The sequence below is a fragment of the Panthera tigris genome, chromosome B2 (genome assembly GCF_018350195.1).
Source record: "Panthera tigris isolate Pti1 chromosome B2, P.tigris_Pti1_mat1.1, whole genome shotgun sequence".
Classification (NCBI taxonomy): domain Eukaryota; kingdom Metazoa; phylum Chordata; class Mammalia; order Carnivora; family Felidae; genus Panthera; species Panthera tigris.
The window spans coordinates 32815165-32833798 of NC_056664.1; positions in this window are offsets into that span (position 1 = coordinate 32815165).

An 18634-nucleotide genomic window follows, 5' to 3' on the forward strand; every position below is an offset into this window, starting at 1 on the left:
AACTTCAATTGGTGTCCCCTGCCCCCGGGGTTGCTGGGGGCATCATGGGGAAACAAGGGAGCTACAGAGCCACCTCTGTAGGTGAGTGATCAGCAGAGGGGTCAGGTCACAAGAGCCCTGGCCCAGGCCGGGTGGTGCAAGGGCCTGACCTCCCAAATGCCCTGTTCAGCAAGCTGTACCCTGACTGGGAGGCGCCCGGGTGTGGGAAGGGGGGGCGCAGGGCTGGAAGCAAGAGGCTAGGTCCTTGGTGTTCATACTGTGTGGCCTGGGGCAGTCAGGCCCAGCCTCTCTGAGCATTGGTTTCCCCATCAGTGAGAAGAGGCGCTGGGCTCAGGTTTCTCTAAGGATGCGGGATTCAGGGTTGGGTCTCTTTCTGAAACCCTTAAAGAGGATGACCTGATTGACACTAGTGGGGTAAACACGGTGGTCATTCTAATCCACCAGTCCCACCAATCCCATGTGCACACGCTTACCCAGAGATGAGGAGACACCATTTTAGCACTGGGGGGACAGGGGCTTGGGGGAGGGGAAAGAGGTGGTCAATCTTAGAGAAAATGATAATACAAATGTTAATGCAAATAAAAATACACGTGTGCTTCAGAACTTTTTTTTTTAAGTTTATTCATTTATTTTGAAAGAGAGAGAGCGAGCAGGGGAGGGGCAGACAGAGGAGGAGACAGAATCCCAAGCAGGCTCCACGCTGTCAGCACAGAGCCCAACACAGGGCTCAGACCCACCAACCATGAGATCATGACCTGAGCCAAAACCAGGAGTTGGACGCTTAACCAACTGAGCCACCCAGGCCCTGTGCTTCATAGCTTTTTGACCTGGAAGTTCTTCCTGAAGTCTGACCTCACTCCCTCGTGCTGCAGCAGATCCTTCCTTCCAACTCTTATTCTGATCTCCCTGGTAAGGGAAACAACTTCCCCACCCCTTCCCACCCCCTGCGTTTGGCAACTCAAACCCACCGGAGCTACTCCTACGAGGATGTCTCCATTTCCAAAGAATCCTAATAGGAGAGGGCAGCTGCCTTTGAAAATCCTGAAGTTTAGAATTTGCTGAAATACATCAAAGTGAACTTGAAGGTGCAGGGGCCAGGGGAGAGCCTGGCAGGCTTGGAATACCTAATAAAGGGTCCCCATGTTGCGGTGACCCAGCCGCTGTCTCAACCTCAGCGTCTGATGGGTCTCAATTTGGGTTTCCCCTAAACCAGGCCATTAGACGGAAACGCCTGTGATGGGGGAGTTGGTTTAAACAATAATGGCGGGACATTTCCAGGATGAAAAGCTGACTGCAAGAGAAGGCAATGGCTCCGTGCTCTCTGGAGACTCATAAGTCACTTTGCAGGCATGGAGGAGTTGTGGAGAGCTGGGGTCAGAGGATGGGACCCGGGGTTAAGAATCCTGGGGTCAGTCATTCCTACTCTGCCTCCCATGGTCACACCAGCCCTTCTCCTTTGCCCCACGGAGATACTGAGTGTCAAGGGCCCGGGCACTCTGAAATACCCCCAGCCTGGGCTCTGGGACAGGCTCCTGACACTCCTGAGGGTTAGCAGAAGAGGGACCCGGGGAATCTGCTCTTCCCTTAGGCCAGTGTGGGTCCAACCTCCAGGACCCCTCCTATGAGCTCTGGGATTTTTCTGAGGAGTCGTGGGCCGGCTGATGCTGCCGTCCCCTTTCCACAATTCCACAGTCCAGAATGCTCTGAACACCACAAGCTTGTCCATAAGTTTTCAACAAACTCATCTGGCTGCAAAACCTGATGTGAGAGCAAGTCATTGCCACTGTCTGGCTCCCTTGGTGGGAGACACTCTGTTTCCCTGCAGGAATAGGAGCCAGCATATTTGTTTTGGGGATACTGCTACGAGGCCTCCTGGAGGATTGTACAATATATAATATGTGCGCCCTATTATCTTTCTAAACTCCAAAAAGATCTAGCCCCAGGGGTCTCTGATAAGGGTCTATGCTCCTAGTATCATTCCATTTGGACCAAGGACTTTCCAGGTTACACAGCACCGTCATACCCACACCCTCCCACCGGCCCCTGTAAAGGGAAAGAGGGGACTAGACAGAGCAGAGAGCAAAAAAAGAGCAGATTCGGAACACAGCTCTGTTAAGCCCAAGCGCACAGGACCGGAGGCAGAAGCCAAATGAGGTATGTGAGGATTTAGAGGACGTTCAGCACCAACTTGCTAGAGAGACCTTAACCCATGCTGCAGGAGCACCCCACAAAAATGGGGGTGTGGGACAGAAGGTTAAAGGCTGGGCTGGGAGCCTCTGTCTCTTCCAGCCTGCACGGCGATCAAGGCAGCTGGGAAGGAGGGGAAGTTCAGCAAGCGGACGGCAGGGGAAGAGCTGTGGTTGTGGGGCGGGTGAAGGGACACAAATGGTCCAAGGTCAATTTTAGCTACTTCCGGCTGCTCTGGAGCTCCCTGGCCTGAAAGATGATGCTTCCCCTTCCCTTCCTCAGCCTCATTTTCCCCACCCATAGGGCTGAAAAGAGAGGGGACAGGAGAAAGGAAAAGCCAGGGAGGCATCGGCGCTGCCTCAAGCTCAAGGGGGGCAGGGAAGGGAGGTCAGGGAGGAGCGTCACTTAGACCCTGACGGAGGAGCTGGAATTACAAGCACTGAGAGCCACGCAGGGAGTGGGGCGCACAGCCAGACGGGGCTTTTGACACCCTCCCCCTCGCCCCCCCCCCCGCAGCTGAGACTGTGCCCCCGAGCATGCAGTAGGTGCCCAATAAATGTCCACTTGTTAAACAAATGAATGGCTGACCCCCCAGAGAGAAGGAGCCTTCCCCTTTCTCCTCCTTGATTTCCACTTTCACCTCCTCCTTCCCTCTCCCGCTCCTGGCCCTCTCTTTTTTCTTAAGACTCAGGATTTTCCAGCCTCTTTGCCACACTGCAATTTAAAACTACTTATCATCCCTCTCCCTCCACATGTCCGGGGGCTGTCAGCTGCGAGCCAAATGTCATTAGGATGGATGTCACAAGCCAGGATGTCAAAATACAATTAACATTTAAAACCCCTCCCGCCCGCCCGTGCCTCGTGCCTCGTGGCCAGCCTGCTCCTTTGGCTGAGTGGCAGGGCTCTGGGCGCCAGGGGGAGCAGCCAGGTGACAGGCGCAGGAGGGGACGCGGTCCAGCTGGCCCTGGTGGCAGGGAATGTCTTCGCTCTGCTCTGTCTTCTCCACACTTGTCCCCAATCTCAATCACACACTCCGGGGACCGCCCAGCTGCAGACAGTCCCAGCACTACTGCACTGATGCTGTGGCACGCCAGTCCCCTGCTTTGAGCCTCAGTGTCCTTCCTCAACTGTCAAGTGTGGATCGTGATGCTGCAGGGACTCAGGCCACCTTGAGGGTGAAAGGAAAGTATGGGAGGAGAAAGGCTTTTCAAGTGTAAAGGACGCTGTGATTTGGAGCCTTAGATTGTCTTCCAAATGGGCCCCAGGCCGTTTTGGGAAGAGGCAAAGGCCACAGGGCCTGGCTGACGATCCACCGCAGGGCTGGAAATTGCCAGCAAGCCCCTTTGTCAGTCCCGCCCCCAAAGTATTCCAGCCTCTGTTCCCCTTAGGAAGCTCCTGGACAGTGCGGGAAGGAAGCCCCAGCATTTGCTCCCTCCAAAGGGGGACCCAGACAGCTGACGGGACAGAAAGCTGGAAATGACCCCCAGGACCTCCCGCTGTCGGAGCCTCAGGAGCATCGATCCCGCTCACAATCCCGCTCACGATCCCGCTCACGATCCCGCTCACGCTATCTCCAAGGTTCACGTCCTCACTGCTGAGGTATCTCCAGCAAACCCTGGGAAAGCCAGGGAGGTGGAGCTGACCTGGAAAGCATCCAACATCCCACAAGGGGCAGGGGGCAGTCATGGTCAGCTCATGGGGCTGGGGTCACAGCTGCACCGCCCCTCCCCACCCCACAGCTTCAGTTTCCCTGCAACCTGAGCCACACTCGGGATCCAGTTCCCCTCTAAAGGCAGCGGCAACCGTGCAGATACCCTTTGCCCTCCTCCGCCCCAGTTTTCTCTTGCCTCTTGTCCCCGCCTCACAAAGACCAGCCCATCACACACACACACACACACACACACACACACACACACACCCCAAAGAGGACAAAGCAGAGCTGGGAAAGAAAAGCCCACACCCACCCGCTCCTCCCCTCGTGGGCTGCATTTCAATGGCATTTGATTGGATCGGATTCGTTTTTTAATTCCCTCCTGGGACATCAGAAGGAGGGTAGAAAGAATCTTTAATTCATCAAACTGAAATATTAATAGAACTCCAACCAGCTGGAGTGGGGTATGAGGCCCCCACAACTGAAGACCCCGGGGGGACCAGCAGGAGGAAGGTGGGCGAGTGGCTAGGTGGGGAGTGGGGGCCTCTCAGCAGGGCTGGGCATGGGAATGAGTGGAGGACCCAGGGCCCTCCAGCCGGCCCACCTCATGCACCCAGTCCCACCCCAACATCCCCACACCTGGGCCTCTCCTAGCCCCTACCACCTCAGGGGTCTGTACCCCCCGCTTCGGGCTACAGATGAGCCACTGAGACCCAGAAAGGGGGAGCCACCAGGCCAATGCTGCATACCAGTTTCCCTGCAGAGCTCGTCTGACCTCTGTCCCTGGCCCAACTCTGCATAGCCCCAGCTCTGAAGCCCCTACCCTCTGGACCCATGGCTTCTCTGGCCCCAACCCCCGAGGGTCACGGGAGGAGCGGGCACCATGAGGCATCGGCTTGGCCCCACCAAGTGTTCCCCACCTGCTGGTAGACCCTAACTAGTCCCTCCGGGGACGAAGGCTTTTCCCACACACCGCAGAGGTGGTGGCTGATGGCGGACCCTCTCCCAAGAGCAGAGTGTGAGTGGGGAGGAGAAACAGCAGGAGGAAAGTCAGGGTCACAGAGTAGAAGCCAGGGCCGTGAAAGACCCCATATGTTTCTGGCAGGCCGGCATCAGGGGGTCCAGGACTGTGAGCTGACACGGGCTGCCCCTGGCCCAGTGCTGCCAGTTAATGCATTCCGTGGTTAAAGACCAGGTTCTTTCTCCACCTGAGTCTAATACACCTGCCTTCGGCCCCAGCCATGACACTGTGTCACTGTGGGGCCGCAGCAGGGCACTCGATGTCTCCAGCCTCAGTTTCCTCACTGATAAGGAGGGGCTGGTATAGCTCCCTTCACTGGAGGGAGAGATGGTAGATGCAGGTCCCCAAGGAGTCCTCTGGCTGCCCCTCCCTCCCCTGCACCCTTCAGCCCATGTAAGGCCCTGGGCCCTCCTCCTCCCTCTCACCTATGTGGCTGAATCACCTCCTCTTCTCCATCCAGAAACCCTCTCCCTGACCTTCAAGGCCCAGCTTAGCCACCACCCCTGGTGGAGAATTCCCCAGCTTCCGGTTCAGTGGTCTGCTCCCCCCCAGGGGGAAGGAGAATCTCTTACCCCTCTATTTCCTGTGTGCAGTGGGTTTACCGCCTGTGGGCAACCCGTGGTGCTTGAGTAGAGGGGTGGGTGGACACACAGACGAATGGTTAGATGGACAGATGGTCTTGACCTCCCTCCATCCCAAAGCTCCGAATTCAGGAAGCAGGTGGGAAACGTGGGACAAAACGAAGAAGCAGGGGAGCAGCTGGGAGGGTGGTCCCGTTTCTCTCCCTGCTGGCTCCTGCAGAAGGGTGTATGCCCCGGCCTGTGCACGCTCGCCGCCCCCGCCTCCTCAGGAAGGGCCCATCCGGCCCCACGTGACCCCCAAATTTCAGGGAGATCCCATCTGAGGGCCCTCCAGGCCGGGAAGGGGCGCGCAGAGCCTCCCTTCAGGAGAGCGGCCGCTGTGGCCCTCCCTCCCCACCAGCCGCACGCTAAGCCCCAGCGCGGACCGCCAGCGCCGCCCAGTGGCCGAGAGCCCTCACTGCAGCGCTGGTCCGGCCCGGGCAGGGTCTGCACGGATCTGAGCTGGACTCGGGGCCGGATCTAAGCGGCGGGTAGGGCTCGGCGCCACCTCCCTCCGACGCCCGGTGAGACACCCGGATTGAGAGGCCTGTTTTTCACCTGAGCAGATTCCGGGAGGAGGCAGCGGGGGCGGCGAGGGGTCTATTTCAGGGCTGCTTCCCAGCTGGGCCGCCGCCCCCTCGGATTCATGTGCAGCCCAGCTCACCTGCTCTGACGGCGGGGAGGGAGGGGTGCCTCTTCTGATGCCCCGCAAAGTCCAGAGGGACGCCGGCTGACCCGGGGCAGGAGGCGGCAGGTGAGGGATGTCCTGGATTCCTAGGTGGCAGAAGGCAGAGCAAGGGGAACGGGGAGGTACAATGAAGAGGCCTGTAAAGGGAGTGAGAGGGGCGCCAGCCACAGGAAGTTGCACACCTCGCCTCTCTCCCTGCAAATTGCAGCCCTTTTATTTGAGAGAGACGGCGAAAGTGAGCGAGGGGCACAGAGAGAGAGAGAGAGAAGTAGGGATCACCCTGGGGGTCTCGTGTTTTACCCAAAGCGGGGCTCGTGCTCACCGGATGCGGGGCTCGAACCCTCAAAGTCAACATTTACTGCCTTCCCACTATGTGCCAGGCCCGTGGTTGGCCGACCCTACTGTGGCACATTAGAATCATCTGGGGACTTTTAAAACTGATGTCTGGGCGCATCCCAAACCTATTAAATCAGACCCTGTGGGAGGGCAGGGCCTCGGTCATCCAGGGTGATGCAAAGTCTGAGTATGTCCAAGACGTCAGCATCTGGCATCACGGGCACTGCGATGACCAGCAAGTTCTGTCATGGGGTAGCCCCTGTCATCCTCACCACGGTCCTGAGAGGCACATCAGGGTGGGGAGGGGGGGTCCCCCTCCTGAAGAGCTTAACAGACAGCTGGGATCAAGCCCCCTGTGCTACGCCCCTGCAAACTACCACAACACACGGCTGAAAGAGGCTGTCACTAACATGCGCTGTTATTGTTGTTGTTTTTAAGTTTATTTACTTGTTTTGAGAGAGAGAAAGCATGAGCAGGGGAGGGGCAGAGAGAGGAAGAGAGAGAGAATCCTGAGCAGGCTCCATGCTGTCAGCGCAGAGCCCATCTCAGGATCAAACTTATGAACTGGGACATCATGACCTGAGCCAAAACCAGGAGCCGTGCTTAGCTGACTGAGCCACTCGGGCGCCCTTTAACACACACTGTTATTTGTATAATATTTTTACTAATAGTCCGGCCATGTCCTCCAGGGGCGCGAGGACTGCATTCCAAGGGGACAGAGTGGAGAGCAGAGGCGGGCAGGCACTCCAGGAAAAGAGCTGTTTCCAAATCTGGAAGTGCAAATGGCAAGGGGCATGTGGGTGGAGGGGGGGGGTGTCACACACTGGGGCCCACCCGAGTTCAAGGGCTCTCAGTCACAACTCTGCTCCTTAGATAAAGGGAGTGGTTCCACGGGCGCTGGATGGATCCCCAAAATAGATCCCAAATCTACTCAACAGCGTGGGTGAAACCCACAGTCATAATATTGAGCAAAAAGAAGCCAGACCCAAGTATACATACTGTGTGATTCTGGTGATTCCATTCATACAAAGTATAAACACAGAACAAATAACCTATAGTGAGAGAAGTCAGAGTATCGGCGTGACCTTTGAGGGGGGTGGTGGCCAAAAGGGACATGAGGGGGCTTCTGAGGACTTGGATGTTCTGTCCTTCATCTGGATGTTGATGGCATCAGTGTGTTCACTCCGTGAAAGTGTGTTTTACTTCAGTAAAAGTGTCAATAAATACACAGGATTATGAAGCCACCCAGTTCCCAGAAATACCCTATCTTGGGGCCCTCGAGATGGTTAAAATCAGGGCTCCGAAGCTCCTCCAGCTCCCATATGCCTCTCCCTGCAACCCAGCTCCACCCAGGTGGCCGGAAACATGATGTTACAGCTAGGATTCTTTGGGTGCAAGCGATACAATAACTCTGGCCAACGTAAACAAAAATAAATACCAGGAACTGGCTTGGTAGCTCCTGTGGAATTTGCCAGTGGCCACTGCCAGTTCACTAAGAAGACCCGAGCCGGGTTCCGGGTTCCCTTAGGATAACGACAGCAGCCAAAATCCAGACCTCTGCACATGTGTTTCTGCCGTGCGGAAGAACAAGGAGGGCGATAAAGGCCCCCGGGCCCCCCCGCCTGCAGCATAACCAGGAAATAGCTGAGAAGAGAAAGCAAGCTCTGAACGCGACAGAACAAGGTCTGGACCTCACAGAGTAGAGAAGGTCAGGGGAAGACTCCGTGCAAAAGAAGAGAGGGCAGCAACCTGCTTGGGGACACAAATAAAATGATCCTGAGAGAGAGAGAGAGAGAGAGAGAGAGAGAGAGAGAGAGAGAGCTGTGCCCTGGTGGGAAATACCAATACCTCGAATAGGTCTGATGCCCAGCGGATCAGAGCACTGGCTTCTGCTGGAATTGAAAGGAAGGTGTTGCTGAATGCGCGGGGCCAGAGTAGCCGTCTGGAAAAGGCACCAGTTCTGGGTGACAGGGGCGACCGGGGAGGGGAAGGTGGCCCTGGGAGCCTTGCTGGGGAATGGAGAGAAGGGAGTAAGCTTATGGAAACAAGAAGAATTACCAAATCCACAAACACATCGATCCTCCCCGCCAAAAAAAGATACTTCAGAGATGACAGAGATACTTCACGGAGATGACAAGTACAGCATAGGGAATACAGCCAATAATATTGTAGCCATGTGTGGTCGACAAGTCCACTTAGCCATGGCGAGCACTGAGTAATGTACAGAACTGTCAAATCTCTGTGTTATACACCTGACACTGATGTAACGTTGTGGGTCAACTATACCTTAATCATTTTTTCAAGTTTTTTAAAATTTATTTATTTTAGTAATCTTCACACCCAAGGTGGGGCTCAAACTCGCCACTGACCCTGAGATCGAGAGTCACACGCTCCATTGATGGAGCCAGCCAGGCGCCCATTCAATAATTTTTAAAAAAAAAAAAAAGAAAAATACTTCAGCTGATGAAGTTTCCTCCAGAAAAACGCCACCAGGTGGAGGAAAACTCTGACACAACACTCCAACCTGGACTGAATATTCTTTTTTTTTTTTTTTTTTTTAAGAGAGCACATGAGCGCGAGTGGTGGAGGGGCAGAAAGAGAGAGAGAGCGAGAGTGAGAGAATCCTAAGCAGGCTCTACAGTCAGCACAGAGCCAACACGAGGCTCCATTCCACAACCCTGGGATCGTGACCTGATGATATCAAGATGCTTAAGTGAAGTCAGATGCTTAACTGACTGAGTCACCCAGGTATCCCTGGACTAAGTATTCTTAAACAATCATTTGCAGAGATGAAAAACACTTTAATGTTTTGTTTTGTTTTTTGAGAGACAGAGCACGAGTGGGGGAGGGCCAGAGAGAGAGAGAGAAAGAGACAGAATCTGAAGCAGGCTCCAGGCTCCAAGCTGTCAGCACAGAACCTGATGCGGGGCTCGAACTCACGAACTGTGAGATCATGACCTGAGCTGAAGTCAGACGTATAAAACCGAGTGGGCCACCCAGGAGCCCCTGAAAAATACTTTAAATCAGGCACTTGGGAACATCAAATAAAAATGGGCCAAAAAATTAGAAGCAGATATAAGAGTTAACAAAAATCAGGAAAGGAATTGAAGGGGAAAAAAAGTCAAAATCTTCTCAGAAGTGAAAAGTAAATTTCAAGAGAAATTAAAGTCAACTGAAAATATAATAAGAGGCACTCATATCATACCAGGAATGAAAAGAACCAAGAAAACAAAAGTAAAATCAGTAACAAAGTAAAAAGTAAAAAAAAAAAAAAAAAAAAAAAAAAAGTGCCAGAGAGAAAAAGATGGTTAAAGAAGATAGGCAAAGGGAGTACAACATACACATCACTGGAGTGCCCGAAGAAGAAAAACAAAATGATCAAAAAGAACTAATATCAAACAAAATAGAAATCCCTGGCCCCCAAAAGAAGGAACTTTCTAGAAATAACGCAACATAATCTACATATCGAAGGGGCATATCAAGTACTTAGAAAAGATGTGGAATGGCCATCTCTGGGGTAAATCTTAATAAAACCTAGAAAAAGAGGAACAGTACCTTTCCCCGGGAGAAAATGGTGGGCCCCACCTTACCTGGCGAGGTAGCTCAGCATTCCCAGGGAAGAAGGTACAAACTGACATTATGAGGCCCAGGTGTGCTGCAGGAAGGGCACGATACCATCTAGGTAGTGTTCTCTCCAGGATTACTTGAACCCGAATCTGCTCATGAGGAGACCACCAGATAAATGTGGACTGTAGCATATTCTACAAGACAGCTCAAAAATGGCACTGTCGTGAAAGACAAAATGCTTGGGGGGTGTCCTAGGATACCAGAGTCCTGACAACTAGATGCACTACATGAACTTGACTGGTTCCTGGATTTTTAAAAGAGTTAAGGGGACACTTGGCTGGCTCAGTCAGAAGAGCATGCAACTCTTGATCTTGGGGTCCTGAGTTCAAGCCCCACGTTGGGTGTAGAGATTACTAAAACTAAATAAATAAACTTAAAAAAAAAAGAGTTACAAAGGGCATTATTGGGACAACATCAAATAGAGACCGTGTTTTAGGTAATACTAGTGTATCGGCATTAAATTTATGAAGTTTCTGTGGTAGTTTTAAAACATAGCCCCCAAGGGGCGCCTGGGTGGCTTAGTCAGTTAAGGGTCTGACTTTGGCTCAGGTCATGATCTCATGGCTCGTGAGTTCGAGCCCCACGTTGGGCTTAGAGCCTGGAGCCCGCTTCAGATTCTGTGTCTCCCTCTCTCTCTGCCCCTCCCCCACTCAGGCTCTGTCTCTCTCTGTCTCTCAAAAATAAATAAACTCAAAAAAAAATTTTTTTTAAAGAACAGTTCCTAGAGCAGGGAGATTGTGTGTGTGTGGTTTTTGTTTTTGTTTGTTTTTTAAGTAGGCACCACACCCAGCGTAGAGCCCAATGTGGGGCTTGAGCTCACGACCCTGAGATCAAGACTTGAGCTGAGATCAAGCGTTGGATGCTTAATCGACTGAGCCACCCAGGCGCCCTGAGATTCTGAGCAGTCATTGTCCACCATGCGGCAGCATACCCTGGGAGCCCCGAGGAAAAGCGCCAGGCTTGGGCCCAGGGTGAAGTCAGGGAAGGTGAGTTTACAGGGTGAGTGGGAGCCGTCCAGGCAGACGAAGGAGGCTTCCAGACCTCAGAGAAGTCTGTTGTGGTGAGCACTCTGGGGCTGTCTCCCCTGCCCTCCCCGCAACACATACACATAGCAGTGGGCTCGCACCCAGCCCGACGTTTTCTCCCAGGAACTTGGACAAGAGAGAAAGAGAGACTGACTCTCATGGTGTGTCTAGACCTACAGTTCATGAACTGGGATGTTTCCCACGTGTCATAGGGAAGAGGGAGGAAGAAATGAGCTCCCTTCCTGAGGCCTGGCCGTGTCTGTCCCTCCCTTCCCTTAACTAGACTTCTCTGTGCACCACCAGAAGGGGGCTTCTGTTCCTTCCCATTCGCAAAGCCAAGAGGGCCAAAGGCAAAGGGAGCAGCAGGGAGGAGTACTCGGCAGGGCAGGGCAGAAGATCAGGGGGGACAGTGGGTGGTGGTGGGTGGTGGGCAGAGGGGAGGCTCTCCGTGAGAGGCAGCATGAAGAACGCAGGCCTTGGAGCATGGGCCCTGGATCGGAGACAACCACAAAGCTTGGCCTTGGCCAAGTCACTTAACTGTTCTGAAAAATAGCTATCAGGCGGCAGTGAGCGTCTCTTTCTCACTGGGCTGCGGTGGATGGAGTAGGAGGCTGATGCCAACCACTGTAATCTCGAAGGTGGCGGGGGGCATCTAGCTGGTGGGGGAGGAAACAGGCTGGAGAGGGAAAGCCACCGTCTGAGAACCGGAAAGCGCCTTGGCATTCCGGGCCCAGACGGAGCCTCCTCCCTCACCTTGCGCACCGCCTTCCTCCACCCACATAGGCAGTGAGCGCTGGCGCAGCCAGGAGACCCTCACAGTGCGAATGTCAGGTTTGGGGGCTGGGTGTCCCTGCCATTGCAAATGTGCACGGGTGGCTACTGATACCTGTCCCTACAGAGGCAGAAGCTGCCCCTCTCCTCCCCATGAGGGATCTCAGGACAGTGGATGGGACAGCTCCGACCTCAGCTGGCCCCCACGCTGGGCCCTTGGAAGACTTGGATCCGTTCCTCTAGCGGTCGGGGCAGCCCCCTCTGCCACCTTCCAGTATTGACCAACAGAGGGCGCTCCCACACCCCTTTTGGTCATTTCAAGCCTATCGTTTCTCCTTTCTGCCTATCCCTTCCCTATCAAGGGGCTAGGAAGGCGGCAGGTGTGAAGGGAGGAGGTAGAATAAAAACCTGCCATTTATTGAGCACCTACAGCGTCCCAGGCACTGTGCACTACTTCGTTATCCCTCACAACTCATTTCTCCGAGGAGACCGGGGCTCAGGAAGGTTGTCTTCAGGAACATTTTCCACCCGGTGTACACACCTCTGAAAAAAGGTCCGCCTTTATTCACTCTGCAGACTGGGGGCTTAAGTTACAAGGCCTTACAAAAGCAGCATGGGAAACCACCCTGCTGCCTCCTGACCTTGTGCCCTCAGCCAGGTCTGGGCTCAGAACCGCCTTGTGTCTCCACCCTGGCCCGGACCTCCCACCTCCTCACTGAGTCCAGGGGATTTGCTCCTCTGGGTTCCAGGGACCTTTGCTGTCGGCTCCCTCTGGCCCGGGCCTGACGCTAGAGAGGGAGAACAGGAGGGCAGGAGGGAGAGCGGCCCCCCAGGATAGCACTTCCTGGATGGCGTTGCCAGCCTAGGAGAGCTCCCTGATGACAACAGCAGTTGCCGCTTGGTACCCAGCAAGGACAAGGGCTGAGCCTCACTCCGGGAGCCACTCATCCCTTAGATTCTGTGTCGCCCCTCACCGAGGGCCCCTGCACAGCTGGGCTCTCGGGGCACAGAATGGGTGCCCTCGGGGAAGCTGCTCTGGTCACTGGCTCCCAAGGTGCTCAGCTCAGTGAAGGGTGGGGGTGTAGCCATTTTCCCCTAAATCCAACCTTCATCTTCCTCTTCCCATTCCGACCATCTTGGCAAGTCCTGTGGCTTTCTGGTGACTTTCAGATACAAAAAAGACCCAGTTCCCAGTTCCATCTAGTGACAAGGTAAACACCTCACAGCTAATCAAACGCTCATGGTGGGGGAAGGCTGTGTGGGAAGAGAGGGAGAGGAGAGACGAGAGGCTCTGTGTTTCGCTGCCCCCCTGGCGTAATCACCTCCTTGGGGTGTCGGCGTCTCCTTTCTGTGTGGCTGGTGTCCAGAGTTGGGCCTCCCTAGGGTGCTGGTTTCAGTGACTGCACAGTCCCTGCTGGTAACTGGTAACTGGCAGAGTGGCAGAGTGGGTGGGGAGAAGCAGAAGAGGTCCAGCCGCTTTCCAACAGCCCCTGGAGGGGAGTCTGCAGCCCAGTAGGGTCTTCTTTCTCTAGAATGTGAAGCCAAATGCTTCCTCCTTCCTTCGTCCCAACTCTGATTCCTAAGTGCAACAGGAAAAGTGCCTTTCAGCATCCTTGTTCCCATCCCGAGGTTGTCAGCCCCCGCCATCGAGTCCTTCCCCCTCCCCCGTCAACGTAATTCATTCCGTGTTGGCTCTGTACTCTGTCTAATCCTTACAACCCTGCAGAAGACCAAGCATGATGCCCATGTTGCAGAAGAGGAAACTGAGGCTTGCTTGAGACCACACGGCTTGTTGGTGTCAGAACCAGTCAAAGAAGGATATGGGATGCCTGACTGAGAATCTGAGGTCTGGATTAGCTCACTTCATCAAAACATTTCTCGGGTGGCCAGGTGGGGAAAAAAAAATTCTTGCCAGTTTAGTGCTGGGTGCCGAGGACACCAGCCGACTGAGACAGCCCCTCAAATGTTACACTCCAGGCAGAGTGTAGGCCTCACAGGCAGAGGCCCCAGGGGGTGGCACCAGGGGCGGGGAGCCCCAGAGCCACTGCCCCATTATCAGGGCCACCACAGACACTTGGCATCACCAAGGCCAGGCTGCTTTTCTTGGGGAAGGTATGTGTCCCACTCACCATTAACAGAATGGACACGCGAGTCCTTGCCCACTGGACGGGTCCTTGCTTTAGCTGAATCTAATGTGTGGAGATTTCATTTCACAAAAACCAATTAGGGTGAGGTTATTTGCTTCACCAAAAAAGTGAATGCAAGGGTTTTTCTTTTTTAATTTTTTTAATGTGTATTTCTTTTTGAGAGAGAGAGAAAGAGACAGAGTGTGAGTGGGGGAGGGGCAGAGAGAAAGGGGACACAGAATCCGAAGCAGGCTCCAGGCTCTGAGCTGCCAGCACAGACCCCGATGTGGGGCTCAAACCCATGAACCATGAGATCATGACCTGAGCCAAAGTCTGGTGCTCAACTGACTGAGCCACCCAGGCACCCCCAAGGATTTTTTTAATAATACCTTTGTTTAGGGGGCACCTGGGTGGCTCAGTTGACTAAGCATCCAACTCTTGGTCTCAGCTTAGGTCTTGATCTCACTGTCGTGAGTTCAAGCCCCACACTGGGCTGCATGCTGGGCATGAAGCCTACTTAAAATAATAACAATAATAATAATAATAATAATAATAATAATAAAGCTGTTTTATTTTTTTAAAATATCTAGATGGTAAAGCGTTTTTTTAATTTTTTAAATTTTATTTTTAACTTTGTAATTTAACTTTATTTTTTTATTTTTTAAAATTTACATCCAAATTAGTTAGTATATAGTGAAGGGATGATTTCAGTAGATTCCTCAATGCCCCTTACCCATTTAGCCCATCCCCCCTCCCACAAACCCTCCAGTAACCCTCAGTTTGTTCTCCATATTTATGAATCTCTTTTGTTTTGTCCCCCTCCCTGTTTTTATATTTTTGTTTCCCTTCCCTTATGTTCATCTGTTTTGTCTCTTAAAGTCCTCATATGAGTGAAGTCATATGATTTTTGTCTTTCTCTGACTGACTGATTTCACTTAGCATCATACCCTCCAGTTCCATCCACGTAGTTGCAAATGGCAAGATTGCATTCTTTTTGATTGCTGAGTAATACTTCATTGTATATATATACCACATCGTCTTTATCCATTCATCCATCGATGGACATTTGGGCTCTTTCCATACTTTGGCTACTGTTGATAGTGCTGCTATAAACATGGGGGTGCATGTGTCCCTTCGAAACAGCACACCCGTATCCCTTGGATAAATGCCTAGTAGTGCAATTGCTGGGTCGTAGGGTAGTTCTATTTTCAGTTTTTGAGGACCCTCCATACCGTTTTTGAGAGTGGCTGCACCAACTTGCATTCCCACCAACAATGCAAAAGAGATCCTCTTTCTCCACATCCTTGCCAACATCTGTTGTTGCCTGAGTTGCTAATGTTGGCCATTCTGACAGGTGTAAGGTGGTATCTCATTGTGATTTTGATTTGCATTTCCCTGATGATGAGTGATGTTGAGCATTTTTTCATGTGTCGGTTGGCCATCTGGATGTCTTCTTTGGAGAAGAGTCTATTCATGTCTTTTGCCCATTTCTTCACTGGATTATTTGTTTTTTGGGTGTTGAGTTTGGTAAGTTGTTTATACATTTTGGATACTAACCCTTTATCTGATGTGTCATTTGCAAATATCTTCTCCCATTCTATCGGTTGCCTTTTAGTTTTGCTGATTGTTTCCTTCGCTGTGCAGAAGCTTTTTATTTTGATGAGGTCCCAGTAGTTCATTTTTGCTTTTGCTTCCCTTGCCTCCGGAGACAATGTTGAGTAAGAAATTGCTGCGGGCAAGATCAAAGAGGTTTTTGCCTGCTTTCTCCTCGAGGATTTGGATGGCTTCCTGTCTTACATTGAGGTCTTTCATCTACTTTGAGTTTATTTTTTGTGTATGGTGTAAGACAGTGGTCCAGGTTCATTCTTCATGTCGCTTCATGTCCAATTTTCCCAGCACCACTTGCTGAAAAGATTGTCTTTATTCCATTGGATATTCTTTCCTGCTTTGTCAAAGATTAGTTGCCCATACGTTTATGGGTCCACTTCTGGGTTCTCTATTCAATTCCATTGATCTGAGGGTCTGTTCTTGTGCCATTTAAAAAAATTTTTTTAATGTTTATTTATTTCTGAGACAGAGAGAGATAGAGCATGAGTGGGGGAGGGGCAGAGAGAGGGAGACACAGAATCCGAAGCGGGCTCCAGGGATGAGGGGCTCGAACTCACCAACTGTGAGATCATGACCTGAGCCAAAGTCGGATGCTTAATGGACTGAGCCACCCAGGCGCCCCCAGATGGTAAAGCATTTTTAAAACACAAGAAGGCAGAAAACAAAGTAATAATCATCTATCACCTCACCACGTAAGAGGCTAGAATGTAAAAGGCAGAAAACCTGAGCAGCACGAGAAGATGTGTTGGCTTACATGGTCAGACCACAGATAGCACAGGAGTAACATGATTCCCACTGTCTCTTGCATCTTCTTTTGTCCCTCAGCACCTTGGCTTCGTTCTCTGCAGGCTTTATCCCCACGCGTGGGAAATAAGACTGCAGCCTTACTGAGCTCACACCCTTATGATGCCCCCAAGAGGAAGAAGCTTCGCCTCCACTCAAATTCAGAAATCCCCGGGGAAGGACTCTAACTGTCGATTTGGGTCATGTGACCCACCCTGTAGTCTGAGGGACCGAGTTCTGTAATTACAGGGCATATGACTGGGCTGGGAGAGAAACCACTAGTTCTCCAAAAAAGGGGGCTGCTCTTCTTGTGGACAAAAAGGTAGATGACCACTTTATACCAGGGGAAAAGCACTCCTAATATGTGGCCTTTAGTGCAGGCAACAGAACCCATACAGGGTGGTTTACATAAAAAGGAAATTGTTAGAGACTATAAGGAATCTTCTGCTTCTGGCATTATAGCATCATGGCTGAGAACAGCTGAACTCTGAAAAACATATTTATTTGAAATGTAACTGATCTGACAAGAGATAGGGGATGTCCCTAAGCACACCCCCTCTGGGACAAGGGACCGGGGGCTGGCCAGGGCTGGGGCAGCAGGCAGCCAGATAAATTTCCTCCTGTTACTGGGAAACTGAGGCTTGGTCCAAGCCCAAAACAGGGAAGGGGAGTGTTGGAGTCCCTCATTCAAGGCGAGAGGAAGTAACCCCAGATCATGGCGCTTCCTGGTACCAGCAGAAGAGGAAAAGCAAATGCCGTCTGCAGGACTGCATCCCCAATCCTCGACCGAGACCTACAGGATTCCTACCAATTTGAAACCAACAATGAGCTCACAAAGATCGCAGGCACACGAGGAGGCAAGTTACTGTGTCTGTGAGTCAGCAAAAAACAACGAATTCCAGGTTTAGATCCCTAAAGACTGAAGATCAAAGGATTTTCAGATAAAAATATATAAAACATACATTTATGCAATGAAACATGCAGTCACAAAGAAGCCACTCGACAAAAACAACTAGGAAAGAACAGATGGGTTTTAAGATGTAACTTCAAGAAATGAACAATAGGGGTGCCTAAGTGGTTCAGTAGTTAGGTATCTGACTTCAGCTCAGGTCACGATCTCACAGTTCAGGAGTTCAAGCCCCGTGTTGGGCTCTCTGCTGTCAGTGCAGAGCCCGATTCAGGTCCTCTGTCTCCCTCTCTGCTCCTCCCCCACTCTTTCTCCCTCTCTCTCTCAAAAATAAATAAATAAAAAAAAAAGAAATGAACAATATAAAGGTTGGAATCAAAAACCTTACTGAAAAGATATTAGAGACAGTTGAAGAGAGAATTAGTGAGCTGAAGCTATAACCAAAGAAATCACCTGGTAAACAGCACACACAGAGAGGCAAGAAAATGAAGAGTTTAAAAGAGATTTTAAGAGACATGGAGGACAGAGTAAGAAAATATAACATATATTTATCAGAATCTCAGAAAGAAGGAAAAGAGAAAAGGAGGAAATGAAATATTTAAAAAGATAATGACTGTGCAGTCTCCAGAAGTGATGAACAACATAAATCCACTAAGAAAGTACACATTCCAGAGTGCCTGGGTGGCTCAGTTGGTTAGGCATCTGACTTGTGGTTTCGGCTCAGGTCATGATCTCACGGTTCACGAGTTCAAGCCCCACATCAGGCTCTGTGCTGACATCTCAGAGCCTGGAGCTTCCTTTGAATTCTGTCTCCCTGTCTCTCTGCCCCTCTCCTGCTTGCACTGTCTCTCTCTCTCTCAAAAATAAATAAACATTTAAAAAATTATATGGTAAAATACAATATGACAATAAAAATGAGTGGGTTGTACCTACATGCAACAACCTAGAACTGTATACTCATATACAGTTCTCATATGCTGAGAGAAAGAAATACACAAGAACATGTGCAGTATGGTGCCACCTGCATAAAGTCCGAAGTAGGCAAAAACTAACCTCTGTTATATCAGATTATATATCGGTGGAACTATAAGGAAAAGCAAGGGTATGATTAACATAAAAGGATAGTTACTGAGGCATGATTTAAAAAGGAACATATTGGGGGTCTAGTGTTAATTTTATAATTATTCTATTGTTGTCTTGTGCACCTTTCTATACATGGGTTATATTTTATAATTGTTCAAAAGTTCCAAACAAAACCAAACCAGAGTGCATACCATCAGACCT